Source organism: Halyomorpha halys, unplaced genomic scaffold (assembly GCF_000696795.3).
Source record: "Halyomorpha halys isolate HHAL.00 unplaced genomic scaffold, Hhal_1.1 Scaffold1582.1, whole genome shotgun sequence".
NCBI classification, from domain to species: domain Eukaryota; kingdom Metazoa; phylum Arthropoda; class Insecta; order Hemiptera; family Pentatomidae; genus Halyomorpha; species Halyomorpha halys.
Window position 1 is genome coordinate 18,248 of NW_027106787.1, and position 19,947 is coordinate 38,194.

Below are 19,947 nucleotides of genomic sequence, written 5' to 3' on the forward strand. Positions count from 1 at the left end.
TTTGGACTGTAAGGATTGGATTTTGGAGGAATATGATGGTTTAAAGTTCAATAATTAATTTTTAAATTTTCCTTAAAAAAAAACGGATGAATTTATAATTTTATTACAATATTTAAATGTAAGAATAACGGTGAGTGGGGATTATTTGGTTGATGCTGCTTAGCAACGGGTCAACAATCTACGGTTTTGAATCAGATACTTAGTCCGCCATTAATCGTTCGTAAAATTCACTTACCAGACCCTGTCTACCTTTGTTTTGGTTGTTAGGACATTTTATTTATATTTGTGATTAATACAACCGCTGCTATCTATGAGTGCCACGGTGTTATTTAATTTAATTAAAATTAGATAATTGAATACATTGACTGACAAAACATAAAAATAAAAAACATTCCAAAACGATTGTTATGTTTATAAAGTATATGAAAAAGAAATAATAATAACAATCTAAAGAAGTATACATGTAGGTAGACTGGAAACAAGTTACTAATATATATAACCAGGTGTAATAAAAGTTCTAAATACTGATCTATACTAATAAATTGTAGGATACTGTTCATTAAAACTAGTTATAAACATGGTAAAGATACCTCTATTATACCTCACCTATGCTATATTTATTTTATCTATCTCTTCTACCATTTACACCTACCTCTTCGCCTATTTATAACTAGTTTTAATGAATAGTCTCCTATAATTTATTAGTCTAGATCTTATTTAGAACTTTTATCACACCTTATGCTCCTTCATTAAGAAGGAGACTCTAACGTGAGTATAGTTGACCACGCCCTTGGAGCTCAGGTTTACGTTTAGGTTTGCTATGTATTGACCTTTTGACAATCCTGGGTATTGTTAAGGTGTTTCGTCATCTGCCCCTATACCTGGTTAGAGTAGAAGCCTTCCGACGAATCTCTTACTGCGTCCCCGGATATGAAAACATCTGTGTTAAGTTTGTTACATTACCAGAGTCCCCTGAGAAAATTAGATTGGCCAACCTTTAAGTGTTCTAACAAAAATGACAGGTTTGTCGAGGGATCGGAATAAAATTAAGCAGATGCAGGCCCTTCCCGGACATTATGTTATATGATAAGGTGATAACAGAGTCCTAACCTGTTGAAGGTTGGTTGTGTTTGGAGTTTGCAAAGGTAAATGATAGAAAGAAAAGTGGTTAATAAAAGTTTTAAATTTAGGATAAGAATTATATAGAAAAATTGTAAGTAGGAATCTATTTTTTTAAAAAAAGGCAAAACATTTTATAATGTTATTATGATAGTATTTTAATTGATTAATTTATTTAGAAATGGGACAAAGGCAATTAGCCGGCAATTTTAAAAATTTTAAAGGAAAAAATGAAAACAAAATAGAGGTAAGACCAAAAAAAAAAAAAAAAAATCAGTATGTAAGTGAAGGAAATTGTTATAAAAATAATTAAAAGGAGCTGTTTGTAGGTATCCTTGAAAATGACCTAAGTGGTCGAAACGTTGGAAGTTTAAAAAGAATAAGTTGAGAAAAAGGATCAAAATTGTTTTTAAATGATTATTTTTTTTTAACCAACATGTTATTTTAAAGTTTTTACTACATAAGTCTTCATTCCTTGGAGTGAATTAAGATGCAGGTTTATAATTTTTTATAATTAGTTTTTTTTTTTTAATACAAGGGCTGCCGTAAATAATTAACCATTTTTTCACTTATTACCCCGAAGGCGGGTAATATCTTGGGCGGGGAAATAAGTTTCCTAAGGGAGGGGCGGTGGGGTTAATTACCCCGCTCCCCTTAATTTTCAGTCTTGTTGTTCCCTCATTGGCTAAATTGCTTTGGAGCCGAGCCGTGGGCAATAAGAGTTTCCTAAGTACACTAACTCCAATGATAGCAATACTTAGCAAAGTTTAAAAGTTGACCCTGCTATTATGTTAATATTTCAAAACCCTCTCCTAATTAATAAGTTTCAAGTATTTTTCAAAGACTTATAAACTCAATTAATAGTTAGTTGTTCTATTGAAGTACACATTTTTCTTACAACTTTTATATCTTCGGACATCTTGAGGTTCTACACCATTTCTTTCTGCTTACACTATTGTTATCTGTATGACTACAAATATACCCATCAAAAGGTACAACTCCCTTTAATTTTAAATACCAGGAATAGATATTATGTTAACTGTTTCAGTTATTATGTTCTTATCCATAGTCATCATTAAACTAAGGATCCAATGGACCAGGGTCCAGGATCTTCTACCTCCTATGATCCATAGCATCACTGTTAGACCAAGCAGTGGCCAACTTACCTATATTTGGAATACATAGTGAGGGTAGGTATCCTACAGAAATACACAAGGGACACTTGATCACATTAACTTTGGAACATAATTTAATGGATCAATTAAAATATTTAAATAAAATCAAATATGAACTAAATTTCATATTTATCTATGCTTATAATGTTTTCTATTATTCACAAGTTCACTGAAGTTTGATAGTGTAAGATATGGGGCTGTATGGTTGCTATACTGTATAGTTGGTGTTTGAACGAGGTTAAGGAGGAATATGGGTAAGGAGTTTCAAAATGAGATAGCTCAGACAGCAAACGATTTTTCATAATTCTGTTGTTAGGGATATAGAAATCGATAGGTTGGGATCTTGTATTTAATAGGTCTCTGGATACTGAGATAGAGCCAGCTTTGCTCGGAATAGTGAGATATGGGAACGCCTAGGAATATCGAAAATGAATCTTATAAAGCAGTTCATTAGTCTTTTTAGTCCCTTTTCTTGTCCAATGGATAGTCCTCCATACCCTTGGCATCCGTAGTCGAAAAGTGGGAGAATAAGGGAGGATACTAGCAGGTAACGAGTACTAGGAGGTGATGAGTACAAGGAGGTGATGAGTACTAGGAGGTAACGAGTACTAGGAGGTGATGAGTACTAGGAGGTGGCTGGTACTAGGAGGTAGCGAGTAGTAGGAGGTGATGAGTACTAGGAGGTGGCTGGTACAAGGAGGTAACGAGTACTTGGAGGTGATGAGTACTAGGAGGTAACGAGTACTAGGAGGTGATGAGTACTAGGAGGTGATGAATACTAGGAGGTGATGAGTACTAGGAGGTAACGAGTACTAGGAGGTGATGAGTACTAGGAGGTGATGAGTACTAGGAGGTGATGAATACTAGGAGGTGATCAGTACTAGGAGGTGACGGGTACTTCGAGGAAATGAATCACAGGATTTTAGGAGCTCTTGATTGAGATTGAGATGGTTTTTCGAGTTATTTAGGAAATGGGACTATTCCTCGTAAAGTACTGATCAAAGGTGACTCCTAGGTTTTTTATGGTGTTCCAAAACTGAATAAGTATGGTGTTGAGGTACCATAATGGATGGTAAGGAATGGAATTAAGAGGAATTAATTTTTTTTTTAGATTGGATTAGACTTTTTATATGACAATCAATAAAGTTCTTTACCTCAATTTTTCAAACAATTTTTACTCAAATTTGTAAACAATAAGGTGAATAAGAAAAAAATAATAAAATGAGTAAATCTTGGCATATACATACATACACCTACATGTGTGTAATATGAGAAATTAAGTTCACGCATTAAAAGTTAAGCAGTAAAGCATAAACTTTTGAAATTAAAAAAAAAAAACCGCAAAATAAAATATGTTTTAATTGAATTTAATTTCTTGTGATGAAATTTATTTGTTGAATATTTTGCTTGAATAGTGATAATAATTGATTATACCATTCTTGGACAATGATAATAATTGATTATATCATTCTTGGATAATGACAATAATTGATTATACAATTCTTATATAATGATAATAATTGATTATACGAGTACATTCTTGGACAATGATAATGATTTATTTTATCATTCTTGGATAATAATAGTAATTTATATGATTCTTGGATAATGATAATAATTGATTATACCATTCTTATGTAATGATAATAATTGATTATACCATTCTTGGATAATGACGACGATTGATTATATGATTCTTGAATAATGATAATAATTTATTAGCTCATTCTTGTAGAATAATAATAAGTTATTATATGATTCTTATATAACGATAACAATTGATTATATTATTCTTTGATAATAATAGTAATTTATTGTATGATTCTTGGATAAAGGTAATAATTGATTATATCATTCTTGCATAATAATAGTAATTTATTGTATGATTCTTATAATAATAATAATAATTGATTATACTGTTCTTATGTAATGATAATAATTGATTATCTCATTCTTGTGTAATAGTAATAATTTATTGTATTATTCTTAGATAACGATAATAATTGATTATATCATTCTTGGATAATAATAATAATTGTGTACACCATTCTTAGATAATGATAATAAATGATTATACAATTCTTTGATAATGATAATAATCAATTATAAATTTAATTTATACGAAAGTTACCTGACATATTTCATTAAATTGGTTATCAACAGTTATCAGGTACTTCTTCAATACTATGATGCCAATAGCGGAACATTAAAATATTATTCTTTAAATAATAGAAAATCATAAATGTTTGCTATAATTAGGACTTCTATTTTTGTTTGTAGCCTTCATTAAAAATAATAAAATTATTATTTCATCCATTCATAATACAGAAAATGTAATATGTAAACTAGTTCCTCATCTCTCTTGGATTGCCTAGTGGAATTGTGGTTTTATGTCTATTTATGCTTAAATAAATAGAAAACAGTTATCGAGCTTGTACCAATATACACATTATTCTATAAGTAAAGAAAATATAAAATGGGTTCTGTAGACACTGCCTCATGGCTCAAATCCCACATCAAAGAACACTGCTTAGTCCACTACACTACGGAATGAAAGGGTTCTTTGAAAAGATGTAAGAGGCTTATAGGCGACCAGGGCTTTGAACTTGAGTGGAACTCGTTTATGAAATAAAAAAAATATTCTTTACATCTTTTGTTAATAGTAGGGCGGCGTAATGTTTTCAATGAAGTGCCTCTTAACCAACTTTGCAATTTTTTTAATACTTTTAATGGAAATTACATTTAACCATCTCCTGTATAAGAAAATACTTGTCTTCAGTTTTATTTCAATCCTTCATGTACTCTGAAATAGCATCAAGTTCTATAATTTAAAAAATGGAGCGTAATTAGTTATGCTGGAAGATCGCTGATTGACCGGATGTAACAATAAATGGAAAGTGATCGTAGTGTTGTCAAAGAAAAACTCAAATATGAAAAGTTTATTATTCTGGTACAAGGTCTCTTTAGAACTATAACCATGGAAATTTTAATTTTATAATAACATAAAATCAAACCAAAAAGGTAATTACAAAATGTCTGTACTATTATAATAATGGATTAGATCGGTGAAGCAAAAGGTAGTTAAATAGAAGGGATTTAAACGAGGGAAGGGTTGGTACATGACGTATGTTAGAGGGAATGGAGTTCCTACACCAGCAATAACAACTAGTTACAGTTAGTTCTGATAATATCCCCCAACTACAAACAAATGTATGTCACAATCAACCCAGGGAATATCAGAAATAAATTTTAAAAAATGAGAAAGCATTAAATTTTCTCTAACATATATAAACAATTATTAATTATAATATCTTTTTGATTTAATGTCTTATACACAAATTAAAATGTACAAAGAATGATAATAAAAATAGGATACTTTTTCACTAATAATTATCAATAAATAGAAAGATTTGTAAATGAGATTATACTATAATAATTATGGAGTGTAGTAATTAATTATACTAATAAGGTTCATCACTTTGTAATGAAGTACTGTTACTAGACAAACGGTTGTGCAATGAAAAGAAATGAAAAGTAGTTTATTATTCTAAGACTGGATCCCTTTAGAACTATTTAATTTTAATTTTATAATAACATTTATATGCCCATAAAACAGTGTGGCCATACTTAACTATAACTTATATACAGAGAAGAAAAAAATAGATTAATTAAAAATTAACTGACTAAATAAGTTAATAAGTAGTGACATATAAGAGATTTAAACAAGGGAAGGGTTGGTACATGACGTATGTTAGAGGGAATGGAGTTCCAGAGATATGCAGCTCGGGTAAAAAACTATTTATCAAACGCAGCAGTTCGGGAGGTGGAGGGTAGATGTCAGCTAAACGGGACCTGGTAGTAGGGATTGCACAGAGAATTTGAATTGCAGGTTTAGATATATAATATATATATAGGATAATATAATATATATATATAGGAGGGGCGTTGAGTACTAATTGCTTGGAATAAAAAGGAAGCTAACAAGTACTGGGATCGGAAGGATAGATAGAGCCACTTCAGCCCGGCGTAATACTGGGTTAAATAGTGATTAAACGTTTCGTCCCCCGTTCCAGGCCTTCGTCAGGGCTAAAAAAGATAAAACATTTAAGTTATATAAAAATAAATGAAAAATTAAAGTAATGTACAGAGAAATGTAAAAATTAAATACAATACTAAAAGGTTTTAGACTATTTATGAAAACGGAAAAAACAAGAAATAAAGAAGAAATGTAAAATACAATACAGTTAATTTATTTATTTATTTTTCATACAGATAGTTTGATTATGTTCATTTTCTTTATTCTTCTGTTTGTATATATTTTAAGAATTTTTTTTATTCATATATTTAATTTATTTTATTTTATTTTAGTATGTATGAGATCATTCATCACTATTACCTATTACCCACAACTGTGTGGCAGATTGTAATATCTATCAATAAATAAAAAGTATTATTAAAATACAATACAATCTAAAAGATGGAAAAAAGGAGACAATAATAAAATCAAGAACAAAGGAAGATAATGAACAAGATAGGGAACGTACCTTACGGAGTAGAAGTCAGTGCAGGTGTAATAATAATTATTATATAACGCTTATATTATATAATTTACACACAGTTATACCTCTATTTATTTTTTATATTGTATTTGTCTTTTCTTCATCATATTATATTTAATATAATATGATGATGAAATTAATATTTATTTAACTTTATTAACTTTGTGTATTCTATTTGTGTATATTTATAATTTTTTTTTTAATTTCTTCCCTCCTATTATGTATATTATCAATCTTCCGTGACCTTATAAATAATAAACATCAATGTATAATAGTTTTATTTAATTATGCTAGAAATAAGCAAGTTTAGTCAGACAAATGCTGTTGAAATTGTTCCAAATTGTTATTCCTAGGGGAACAAGTGTCCCAAAATAAAGATCAAATTTTCATTTTATTTCAAACGATCAATATAATAGCCCATCTTTTGATCTTTGCCTGGACTGACATTCCGACTGATCTCAGTAAAGAAAGCTTTAAAATGTTTATCTGTTCAGTCCACAGGCTTGAGGTTTTAGTTTTTTAGGGGGGTGGGGATGAAGATGGGGGACCTTTTAATTATGTGAATGTAACATGGAGCTATCTATTGACACAAGAAACAATCAGTATCAACGCCACCTAGAAACAAAAGGGCCAACCTGAGCTAATTGTAGGGCTGATCACGTACTGTTTGGACCTGAAGACATTGCAGGCACCTCTAGTCTGTTTTCACTCAGTTACAAGGCACCACACATCACACCCACCCCTTATGGGGTTCCCAACAAGTAAGAAGCATTTATCTCATCTTTCACTTTTTTTAAGTTTCTAATCCTGACTCAAATCTATTTTTCTAACTGGTGCCACCGTTGTAGGTTCTAAAGTATATTACTGTCACAAAAACACACTTTCAGAAAAGCAAAAAAATCACTAAAAATATGGATTATAAAATTTTGCTATTTTGTAGTCTTGTCATTTTAGTAAAACCTTTTTTTTTTAATATATATTTATAGCTATTTACAACTGTACATTATAATACATTAGTAAATCTGATCTAAGTTAAATTGGAGTGTTACAGGCGTGTAAAGAAACTACCCATTGGTAGCACTCTATGTCATTTTACACTAGCTGGTCTCGTGGCCATATTCTTTTCAGGCGCCTCGGAGGATTGTCAGGAATGGATGAGGATGCAAGGTTAGAAACTAGAGGGTTTGAGTGGTTAGGGAGTTTATAATGGAAGGAGTGATATCTGATTCGGGCTAGATCGGTTACATACGGAACATTAAGGTCTTTACGAAGGATTTTGGATTGTAAGGATTGTATACGAGAGAAATTCGAAGGTGTAGATCAGTCTTTTGTTATGAATTGGAAGTTTATACCGTTTGTCTAGTAAGTCCCGTAGTAGTCGAAATCGACGTTCAGTTTCCTGTCTTGTGTGAGGATTCCAGGTTAATCGTTTGTCCAAATGTAGTCCAAGGTAGTGGATCTGTTCGACAGGGGTAAGAGTAACATCATTAAATGAAACTGTAGGGCAGTCAGTAGGTTTATGACGAAGGGTAAAGGTGATTTGATGGGATTTGTTGGAATTTATCTTAATCCTCCAATTACGACACCATTCTTCAAGGCCTGTGATATTTGATTAGAGAGATTGGGATACAATTAACGGTTTATTATTAACTGCGAGTACACCTGTGTCATCGGCATACATCATGGACACTGCGTCATCATGTGGTGAGGATAGTGTTAGGATTGGGTGGAATATCAGCTGTATACACGGTGTAGAGGATGGGACCAAGGATACTACCTTGAGGAAAGTAAAATCTTAGACTACTAAATCTAGCTAATACAAATTCTTGAATCCGGAAATTTATCTGAATCCAGTAAGAAGTGGAGAAAAAATCCACTCATATTGGCGCCTTTACACTACTCCTTTGAGCTACAAATCAGCTTTCCTAGGAATCGTCTATTATCTAACTATAAATTTATAAACCCATTCTAGCTGCCAATATGATATTATTAATTACCTTAATAAAAAATATTCAGTTAAATTAATTTGCATTCTTCAAATTAAATATTAAATTCCGTTATAGAGAGACGCTAGACAGAAGAGACGATCCTCCATAATTATTATTTTTATTAAAAATTTATCTTTCAAGAATACCCGAAACGCCTTAGGCTTATAAAAAGAAAAAACATTTAATCATCGAAGATTAAAAATTCGAGTTATTTCTCAATTCCATTTTTAGTTTTAATACGTGCTGTCTGGCGAAAAAAGAAATTAAAAATCTAATATATACAGAACATCTTTTTTTTTTCTTCGAATTTTCTTTTGTCAAGTTATTCGCTGAAGAAATTATTCTCCTCCGAAGTTGAAGAGAAAACCAAATTTAGGCAAGGAGATGGAATATCTGAGGAAGATGATCTTTCGATAATAAGTGAGGGAATTTCTATTCAATTTATTAACTGGAGGCTCCCCATCCAAATGAACAACTTCTTCGATCGATTGTGATTTAATCGATTGTGATTCCAGCGGCTTTTATTATTTGTGAGTTTAAGTAATTAATAATTTTTATTTAGAACGCGTAACACGAGATGGACTTAAAGTGTATTTTTTTATAATAACAGTATGAGAGCAACTCTAATGCAAGCAATAATATTTAATGTGCCTAATAAAGGCAAATATAAGAGAGGTTCCACTAAGGAATTCCTTATTTCCAATCCAAATCAACTGGATCAACCTTAAGATAATCCTAAGGCCTACGTTTCGGTCTACATCTTGAACATTAACCAGTCGGTTCAGGGCTAATATTTACTAAAACGAAAAAAAATTATTTATTATTGTTTTCACTATTAACCGTGTGACTAAGGACAACGAATTTGTCTATTTGTTTATTTTAAACGAATGAAATCCTTAATGCTTCTTAATTTTTTTTTAATTTAATCTTTATGATGACAAATTCTATATCTCCAAAACCAGTGCTTTTACAAATTACTGCATCAAAATTAGTCGGAATTTTATCAATCTTAACATGCAATGTTGTATTTACTTTTTTCACAATCGCTGTATGAATTGGGAAAAACCAACTATTTGTAACATTTTTCTGTATTTACCTTAATTATTCGATTTATTAAATATTTTATTGATTACTTAAAATTTAATATATCTACATAATGGTAAGGCTAACTCCGACTTCGAATCCGACTATGGGAGATAATTATTTACTATGTTACAGTAGCCGTGAGTCAATCCTGTGGGTTCAAGAGCCTTTTGGTGTCCACCTAGCCTCATAAATTGGGGAATATCTGTCGGTCGAACGTAATTATTACCAAATCACCTCCTTGCACCCGTCAACTCTAATTTTCCTCTCTTGTTTTCCCCCATTTTGACTATCTCTGCCTGGTATATTGTGGACTCCCGGGTAATCTCGAATCTAAACTTAAACGTATTATGAATTGCGCAGTACGATTAATTTTCGAGATCAGCAGAGATAGGCACATAACCTATTTCCTAGCTTCCTTTCTATTCCAAGTAATTAGTACTCAATACTCCTCCTAAATCCTATAAAACCTGCAATTCAAATTCTCTGTCCAATCCCGTTTATCTGACATCTACCTCCACCTCGCCGAACTGCTGCGTTTGATAAATCGTTTTTTACTAGAGCTGCATATCTCTGGAACTTCATTCCCTCTAACACACGTCATGTACCAACCCTTCCCTTGTTTAAATCCATTATATTTAACTACTTATTAACTTATTTAGTCAGTTAGTTTTTAATTAATCTATTTTTTCTTCTCTGTATATAAGTAATAATTAAGTATGGCCACACTGTTTTATGGTCCATGAATGTTATTATAAAATTAAAATTACCTTTGTAGTAGTTCTAAAGGGATCTAGTTCCAGAATAATAAACTATTTTTCATTTCTTTTCATTGCACAACCGTTTGTCTAGTAACAATATTTCTTTGCTAAGAACTGAACCCCGATCCCTTATCAGTATAATTAATTACAACACTCCATAGTTATTATTGTATAATCTCTTTTACAGATCTTTCCATTTATTTATAATTATTAGTTAAAAAGTATCCTATTTTTATTATTATTCTTTGTTCGGTACTGTACATTTTAATTTGTGTATAAAACATTAAATCATGAAGGTATTATAATCTATAATGGATTATATAAGTTGGAGAAAATTTAATGTTTTCTCATTTTTTTTAGTTTATTTCTGATATTCCCTGGGTTGATTGACATACATTTGTTTGTAGTTGGGGGATATTATCAGAACTAACAGTAACTAGTTGTCATTGCTGGTATGACTGATGTGAACTGTAAAGGGATTTGGAATAAATTGTTCATGGTGACAAAGAAAAGAAAACCTTTCTTCTTGATTAACTTTTTTTTTAAATAATCAATTTATTGTTATTTACAACTGTATACACATATATACAACAAGTAAATTTGCTGTAGGTGACATAGTGACATGATACAAACATGTGGAGAATCTACCCACTGATAGAACTCCAATAGCATTACTAGAGAGAAGATCTCGAGGCCATCTTATTTTCAGACGCCTAGGAGGATTATTAGGTAATGAAGGAGAAGCCAGGTTAGAAACAAGTGGATTTGGGTGGTTGAGAAGTTTATTATGGAAGGAACGGTATCTGGTTCTTGCCAAATCGGCAACATATGAAACATTGAGGTCCTGATGGATTTCTTGATTTGTGACAAAGTAAGGAGCATTAAGGATTTTGGACTGTAAGGATTGGATTCTGGAGGAATCAAACCATCAAATTTAGTGGAGCCCCTAAGCTCAACTCCGTATGTCCAGATAGGCCTTATAATAGTCATGTAGATCAGTCTTTTGTAATGGATTGGCAATTTAGACCGTTTGTCTAGTAAATGTTGCAATAGTCGGAATCTACGAGCAGTTTCTTGTCTTTTTAGTCTTGTATGAGGATTCCATGTCAGTCGTTTGTCGAGATGTAGTCCTAAGTAACGGATCTGTTCGACAGGAATAAGTGGGGTATTATTAAAGGATACTGTAGGGTAAGAGGTTATGGGTTTTGCGTCGAAGGGTACATGTGATTTGGCGGGATTTATTAAAATTTATTTTAATCCTCGAGTTTTGGCACCATTCTTCAAGGGTGGTGATGTGGGAATGGAGGGTTTGGGATACAATGTAAGGATCATTATTCACTGACAATAGACATGTGTCATCGGCATACGTAGTGAGGATTGTGTTAGGATGGGTTGGGATGTCAGCTGTGAAAAGTCTTGATTAACTAATACAAAAAACTGATCATATGGGGCTTACAACTGAAGAGAGGTACAATCTGGATTACTATTGTAAATGATTGAATGAAGGTAATACATATAATGGCGCAATTTTACTAGATTGGTGATATACGCAGATGATTGATTGGTGATATTCAAGCTTCCTTATCTTCTCTTTCTTTCATCTTGGCCTCTCCCCCTTCGCCTGGTTGGGGTGTAGAATTAGTCACTCATAGTAATTTATTAAACAAAAGCTAAGAGAATGCTGCTATGAGCTCAGAATCTTGTTCACACACTTGAGTACAGCACCCCTACTAGTTCATTGAATTGCCAATAGATGGCAGGTGCCTTATGTCCTCTTCAAGTAATTAATTACAGAGGACAATTTTGAGTGATCTTAGTAATTTAGATATTCCCCGCAGTAACAGGGATATTACCCAAAATAACTGTTATTAATGGTATTCCTGGTTTTAATAAATAAACTGTATTTGATGAGTTTTAAAATAAATGAAGAATGGTGATATATGGATATAAGCCTCTATTCTTGAATGAATAACAATACACATGCTTATATGGAGGTTTGTCAAAAAGGTTCTACAATGTGGTTTAATATTTAATTTTAATTGTGGATTATAATGGGGTTACACAAAATAATAAATGGTGTTATATATAATAATAGATGCTGTAGTTTACTTGTGTTGAAGATGTTGTAGGTTACACGGTGAGCTATTGAAATTTTGAAAATGCATATTCTTAATTTATAATCTTAACACTTTCTTGAGACTGGTAAATTTTTTAAAAATAAATAATTTAATTTCTATCTATTTTAGTCTCAAAACCTTTTATTTTTCTTAAGTCCGACGTTTCGGCCAATCTGGCCACCCTCAGGGACAATCTTAATACAATTTTGGAATTATATAATTTAAAAACTCTAACTCCATGCAGGCTATTCTGTCCAGGTCAAAACAACAATTTATAATTATTCAATATTCACTTAAAACCAAAATCATTTATCACAGTCACTATTCCTTAAAAGCTTTATCACTTAAAGTTAAAGTAAGACTTATAAGAAAAATAAAAAGTTTTGAGACTAAAATGGATATAAATTAAATTATTTATTTTAAAGTGCATATGCTTGTTATTTTCTTGTGTTATCTTCCCTCTTTCATCCTGCCACCGTCCTTTTGCCTGAGAGGGGTGTAGTTTATTCACTCATCGTGATTTGTTGATCTCAGTCAAAAAGATACGGCTCTTTAGATGCTGTTTAATCTTCCATTGTAGAGACCAAGATGGCTACCCAAGCCTAATACTTCTTATATCTAACACTAGATGGCATCGTGAATTTGTGAGGGGGGCACCTTCCTCAAACAAAAATCCTTTTTTTTTCAATTATTAATTTAATGTAATTTACAACTGTACAAATAATACAATAGGTAAATATGTAGTATGTTTCATATACACTTGAAAATCTTGGGAAGGAACCACCCATTGGTGGTACTTCAAACATTAATTTAAATTAGAAGGTCCCGTGGCCATCTTCTTTTCAGACGCCTCGAAGGATTATCAGGGATTGTTAAGGATGAAAGATTAAGAATTAATGGGTTAGGATGGCTTAGGAGTTTGGAATAAAAAGACGCATATCTGTTTTGTGTCAAATCTGCAACGAATGAACGAATGGGATGTTAAGGTCTTTATGAATGAGTTTATTTGTGACGTAATAAGGAGCATCAAGGATTTTACGTAGGATTTTGGATTGTAACGATTGGATGCGGCAAGAATTTGATGGTTTGGTGGAGCCCCAGAGCTCAATTCCATATGTCCAAATTGGTCTGATTATTGTAGTGTATACTAATATTTTGTAGTGAATGAGAAGTTTAGAGCGTTTGTCAAGTAAGTGTTGTAGCAATCGGAATCTACGACCAGTTTCTTGTCGTTTCAGTCTTTTGTGTGGATTCCAAGCAAGTCTCTTGTCAAGATGGAGTCCTAAGTATCGAATCTGTTCAACAGGTGTTCAAGTCTCTTAATATTTTATTTTAAAGTTAATTTTGTTTTATCTGAATATTGATTTACTAACATCAATTGGACCACATCAAACCTTTCCAATGGCAGGGAGGAGGTAGCTATAGCCAGATTGAGAATACGTCATAGGAATTTAACTCATGCATACCTGATCAATAAGCAACCACCGCCAAAATGTCAATACTGGAAGAGTGTACTTAAAGTCAGTCACATATTTGAGGAATGTCATTTCTATTACATGAGCCTACGTAGATTGGGAGTGGGACCGAGTGTTTCAGATGCCCTGAATGATGACCAAAAAAACATAGAAATGGTTTTAATTTTCTTAAAAAGGAATATTCTTTTGAATAAGATCTAAACCAAAAAAGATATCATATGTATTAAAAAAATCTAAAATAATTAATTATTCAAACTTATTTAGCAATTAAAGAATTTCAAATCTTGAAATAGAATTATAAAGTGAGAAACGTGGGCGTTGATGGTCTTAGGGTTTTACGGCCAAAAGCCCCCACAACTAAAATCAATCAGTGTTAACTCCATGGATACGTCGTATTAAAGGCCCCCTACTATTGGAAATAAAATTACTACCTATTTATTACTGAGGAAGTTGCCCACGAAGTAGAAATAAGTAAAATCTACTTGGTAAATAAGTTGATGGTTCTAGGCTGAGTTTTGAGGCCCGATGTAGGCACTAAAGCTCCCAGCTTAAATCTTCACCGTGGTTTTCTTTAGATAAGGAAAAATGCCAGACTTCTTCTAGAGCGCTATATAACAGGCCTACAGTACCTGAGTAAGTAGAATATAGCATTTTCGATTCAATTTAGTTAAAACCATTCCTACTTTTCCCGCTTAGTGGAAACTCTGGTCTTTCAGAGAGTAAACTCTGAATGTTTCATGTTTTGTAAAGGGATTTATTCCAAAGGATTTTCCTGGATTCTCCGAACAGAGTTCACCACTTCCTACACGTCTTTACTTCGTAAACTAAGTAATTCATCCCTTTCATCTATTTTTTTTATTTTTTTTTTATTTTAACCCAATAACTAATAACATTGGTTTACAATCAATTTTAATTAAATTATTCTGTCTATTTGTTTGTTGGTGTGCTGAAACCTAAAATAAATTCTTATTTTTGTGTACAAATTCATAATTCGTAGTAAAAAAAAAATCAATAAAATTGTTCATAATACCCAGAGAACTCAGCCGAGCAACCTACCTTGTTTTTATCCCTGCCTTGTAGATCCAAGATTCAGGGGGAAAAAATAAGTTATTTCACCCCAATTTTTTATAACTTTAATGAAAACTATATTTAGTTATTAATTAAAATTGATGACTCAGAAAAGGACATGACAGGAGGGGCACACATCCACATCCAAATGACACACATCCACCTCATAACAGGAGAGGCCCCTCCAAAATGTTCGAAATGTCATAGTAATCTGACCGTTAAATACATTTTTGAAGAATGTAATCACTACAAATTAACTCTGGAGCATTTAGGGATACAATACAAACAAATTCATTCATAAGACTAACTTAATAATCAGCTTTTAATTATTATAATTATCTACTTATCTTGCCTTATTTTTGAAATTAGAATAGCCACTTACTTATCCGCATTTCATCACCCTTTCAAATCTGTCCCACTGGTGATATGAGATGGTGATGATATGATGATGTGAGATCCGCACATCATACGAAAGATATGACTTTGTGGAACAACTAGGCCTTACCAAAACCAACAGCCAATGAGCGTTGATGACCAGGCTGTTAAACGCCCTTTCAAAACAAACAAACAAACATCAAAGTCGATGACTGCTTACAATAGTTTGAGAAAACAAAAAATTAGTTAGCTGTCTTTAAAATTACCAACAACACAAAAAACGTAATTCATCATTTAAAGTAAATTTGCTAATTTATGATCCCTAATATTGCTATTTACGTTCAATACTTCTTAAATCATAGTTTTTCTATTTGTTTTCCAAATAATAAAAAGTAATACAAAATATAACGAAAAATGTTTCTCGTCGTTCGGAATGGAATGGAAAATTATATCTCAGGAACTATTAACTTTATAAATACCTAATAGTGCCTAAACTAAAGCAGAATTTGAAGGCTAGTTTAATTTACCGTAGAGCAGTTGATGATGTTCAGATTTTTCGTCAAAATTAATTAAAAAAATTATTATTATATAATAAATAATTATTTCAAGAACAAATTTCTGCTCTACAGTACCAAGCTTCCAAACTAGTATTGCAAATATCCTTTACAAAAACACAATTCATGACGAACATATCTGATGCACCACAGTGCCTTAAGATAAATAACGACACAGTATTGAAAACTGATTGCTTTAAATATCTCGGAGAATTGTTATCCAACAAAAACCAAAGAATGCTACTCCAAAAGACAATAGAGTACGAAAAATGGAAGGATTGTATTACATTACAAAAAATTTACAACAAAAAATCTATATCCTAAAACACGAAATTGAGACATTTTCAGACAGTAGTTAGACCCAAAAAATACTCTATCCATCGAAAACACACTAAAAATAATTGGGGATCTGGAAAAATTGGAAAGAATCTAAAGGAGAATTCTGAGGAAAATTTTGGGGCCTAAAACCAACAATTATTTTGATATATAAGAAGATGGTTGCGGTCAAAAGTGAAACAAAAATAGTTTACAACTATTTATTTTCCGACGTTTAGCCCCACTTTGTAGGGCTTCATCAGGGCTAAAAAGATACAAAATGATACAATGATAAGATACAATGATAGGAATAAAAATACAAAGATAAGATACAATGAAAAGAATAAAAAACAAGTAACAAATGCAAGAGTAAAAGTTTCATATAAAAATACGTAAAATATAAAGCTAAAAAAATAAAACAATTATTTTGATTTTAAAATGAGAAACACGACCCAACTAATGCATCACAAACACTACAGGCACACATAACATCTATTGAAGAATGGTGTAAAAACTGGAGAATCAAAATAAATCCTGACAAATCCCATCAGATCACAGTCGTAAACTCTCCGTCGTAAACCTAAACCCTCCTGTCCTACAGTATCCTTTCTAGATACTCCACTAACGCCGGTTGAACAGATTCGATACTTAGGACTCCATCTTGACAAAAGACTTAATTGGAATCCACATCCCATTCGTTGCATATTTGACCCAAAACAGATATGCGTCTTTTCATTCCAAACTCCTTAACCATCCTAACCCATTAATTCTTAATCTTTCATCCTTAACAATCCCTGATTATCCTCCGAGGGGTCTGAAAAGAAGATGGCCACGGGACCTTCTAATTTAAATTAATGTTTGAAGTACCACCAATGGGTGGTTCCTTCCCAATTTTCAAGTGTATATGAAACATAGTACAATTTACCTATTGTATTATTTTGTACAGTTGTAAATTACATTAAATAAATAATTAAAAAAAAAAATGAAGAACTATATTTAAAAAATTATCCCTGTCCAACAAATCTGCTCCCTTGGACTACATCTGGACAAGCGATCAACCTGGAATCCTCACACAAGACTGAAAAGACAGTAAACTGCTCGTCGATTCCGACTATTACAGCTCTTACTAGACATAAAAATTCCAAAACTTAAAAAAAAAACCAAAACAATGATTTTAACTAGTTAATAATTTAAAATAACAATATATTAATTATTATTTTAAAAAACAAAGCAATGGTAACAAAATTTCGTATGGCAATAATTCCTAAAATATCAACCAATTGAGCTCTTTCTAGTGTAGCCCATCGTACATAGTTACCAAGAGCCTTTTAATAAGTGAATAATTGTTCTGGAGAGTAGGCCTGCTACCCAAAATATTTTATTCTGATTTCATAATACTTGGGACAGGTTGGAATGGTATCTTCCTTTTCTTCGGAATAACAGGAGGTTATCAATATGTATCCACGGTTTCACACTTAAATTGAGTAACCCCGCTCTACACTGGACCGTATCGATACCTAATATTATCATTTAAATATGTGGTTTCTGTTTCAACCACACATAAACCTACATACAAAGAAAAGCTAGACCGGAGACACATTTTTCACGATTACTTTGTTTTTAAGATTCCTGTAAGATTTGGGTATTCCCCTGAGTATAAATTGGGGTATATTACCCAAATTAATTTTATAGCCTCGTATAGCTGGTTTGAATGAAGAAGTGGACTGTATAAGAAATAAATTATAATTATGATGAACAAAATTTAATGGAACTATCCTTAGATAATTAATGACAGTTGATTGTGTTTTGCCAAAGGTGATTACAATTTGTATTAGTTTTGTTAGGTAAATTAATTTGATTGTTGAATACATATATTAGGTTGCAAATACTTGTTGGTCGATTTGGATTTGGTTTCATGAAGACTTATTATTCTGTTGTGTTCAGTTCTCTCCCCCTTCCTCTCCGCACGCAATGGGTGAGCAGCTTCCTGAAGGTTTTCTACTCCATTGGTACAATTATAAATAATTTAGGAAGGTGATGAAATCACTTCTAGAAGGGCAATGGCGTCTGGGCAGTTGTTACTTCAACCCTCCGAAAGAGAGCAGCACCATAATCCTGATCTAAGATCCTCAGCAATATAGGAGGCATAGTCTTGCAATAAACCCATTTATCTTTGGGTTCCCTAGGTGCTCTCAAGTCTCCCGCTGGTATTCCGAGTTGAAGTGGCTCTATCCAACCTCCCGAAGGCAATATCTCCTTGGTGTTTTTCTATTCCAAGTTCTTAACATCAAAAAACCTACCTATATCCTAGATTCCCGCACTCTTCGTTCATCCATCCACTCCTTAAACACCAGATCCTATCCGAATGATTTATATATGCCCTCCTATAGAACCTCCTTCTTTAGCAAATCCTTCGTCATACGTGCAACCTCCCTCTGGAATTCTCTTCCCATCTCCATTCGCCAGTCCTCATCCATTCTCTCCATTAAACAACACCTATTCCTTCATTTATTGAATAACCTCCACATCTTTGTAATCAAATAAATAGGCAGGTATTGATTAACATTATAAACAGTAGTAAAGCCAATATACCAATGTAATTTCATTCTACTATCTGAAAATTTGTAAATGCTTGCCAGATAAAAATCTCATTATATGAACCATGTAATTATTCTTAGGGGACATATGTCCCAGAATAAAGTTATTTTTTCATTTCATTTCATTTCACCATCGCCAGTAGCATTTCAACACCACTGCATTAAATTCGTTCAGAGGGGGGGGGTTCCCTGAACAATTCCTTTACGCTATGTCTGACTGCTATAAATCTTCCGAATACATCAGCAACATTTGAAACATCGAGATTAACTCCATAACATTCCTCTAATTCCTGCCACTTCCTTTCGCTAGGATATGAGGTAAGCGGAAACCCGGCATCTCCAGAACTTTAAAGATATAGTTGAAATGTGTTTGGAATGGATACATCAAGGTGATACTGCTATGTATTGACCTTTTGACAATCCTGGGTATTATTAAGGTGTTTCGTCATCTGCCCCTATACCTGGTCAGGGTATCCTTCTGCGAAGCTTTTAGCGTCCCCGGAAATGAAAACATCTTTATTAAGTTTGTCATATTACCAGAGGCCCCTGAGAAAATTAGATTGGCTAACCTTTAAGTGTTCTAACAAAAATGACAGGTTTGACGAGGGACCAGAATCAAATTAACCAGGTGCAGGCCCTTCCTGGACATGTCAAACTTTTTTTACACATTCTCGGCCCAGAGGAGGGGGACGCCCAATCAGAGAGGAGATTTAAAAATAAGATAACGCCCCAAAAGGGAAGTGGAAGAAAAATACAGAGAA

The 19,947-nt window shown here is 32.5% G+C and overlaps 1 protein-coding gene across 1 annotated transcript in view; it reads left to right on the forward strand.

The window, feature by feature from the left end:
• The window catches only part of LOC106690117 (neuroligin-3), a gene marked incomplete at its 5' end in the record, with an annotated part of 84,269 nt that overhangs the window by 1,110 nt on the left and 63,212 nt on the right, over positions 1–19,947 (forward strand).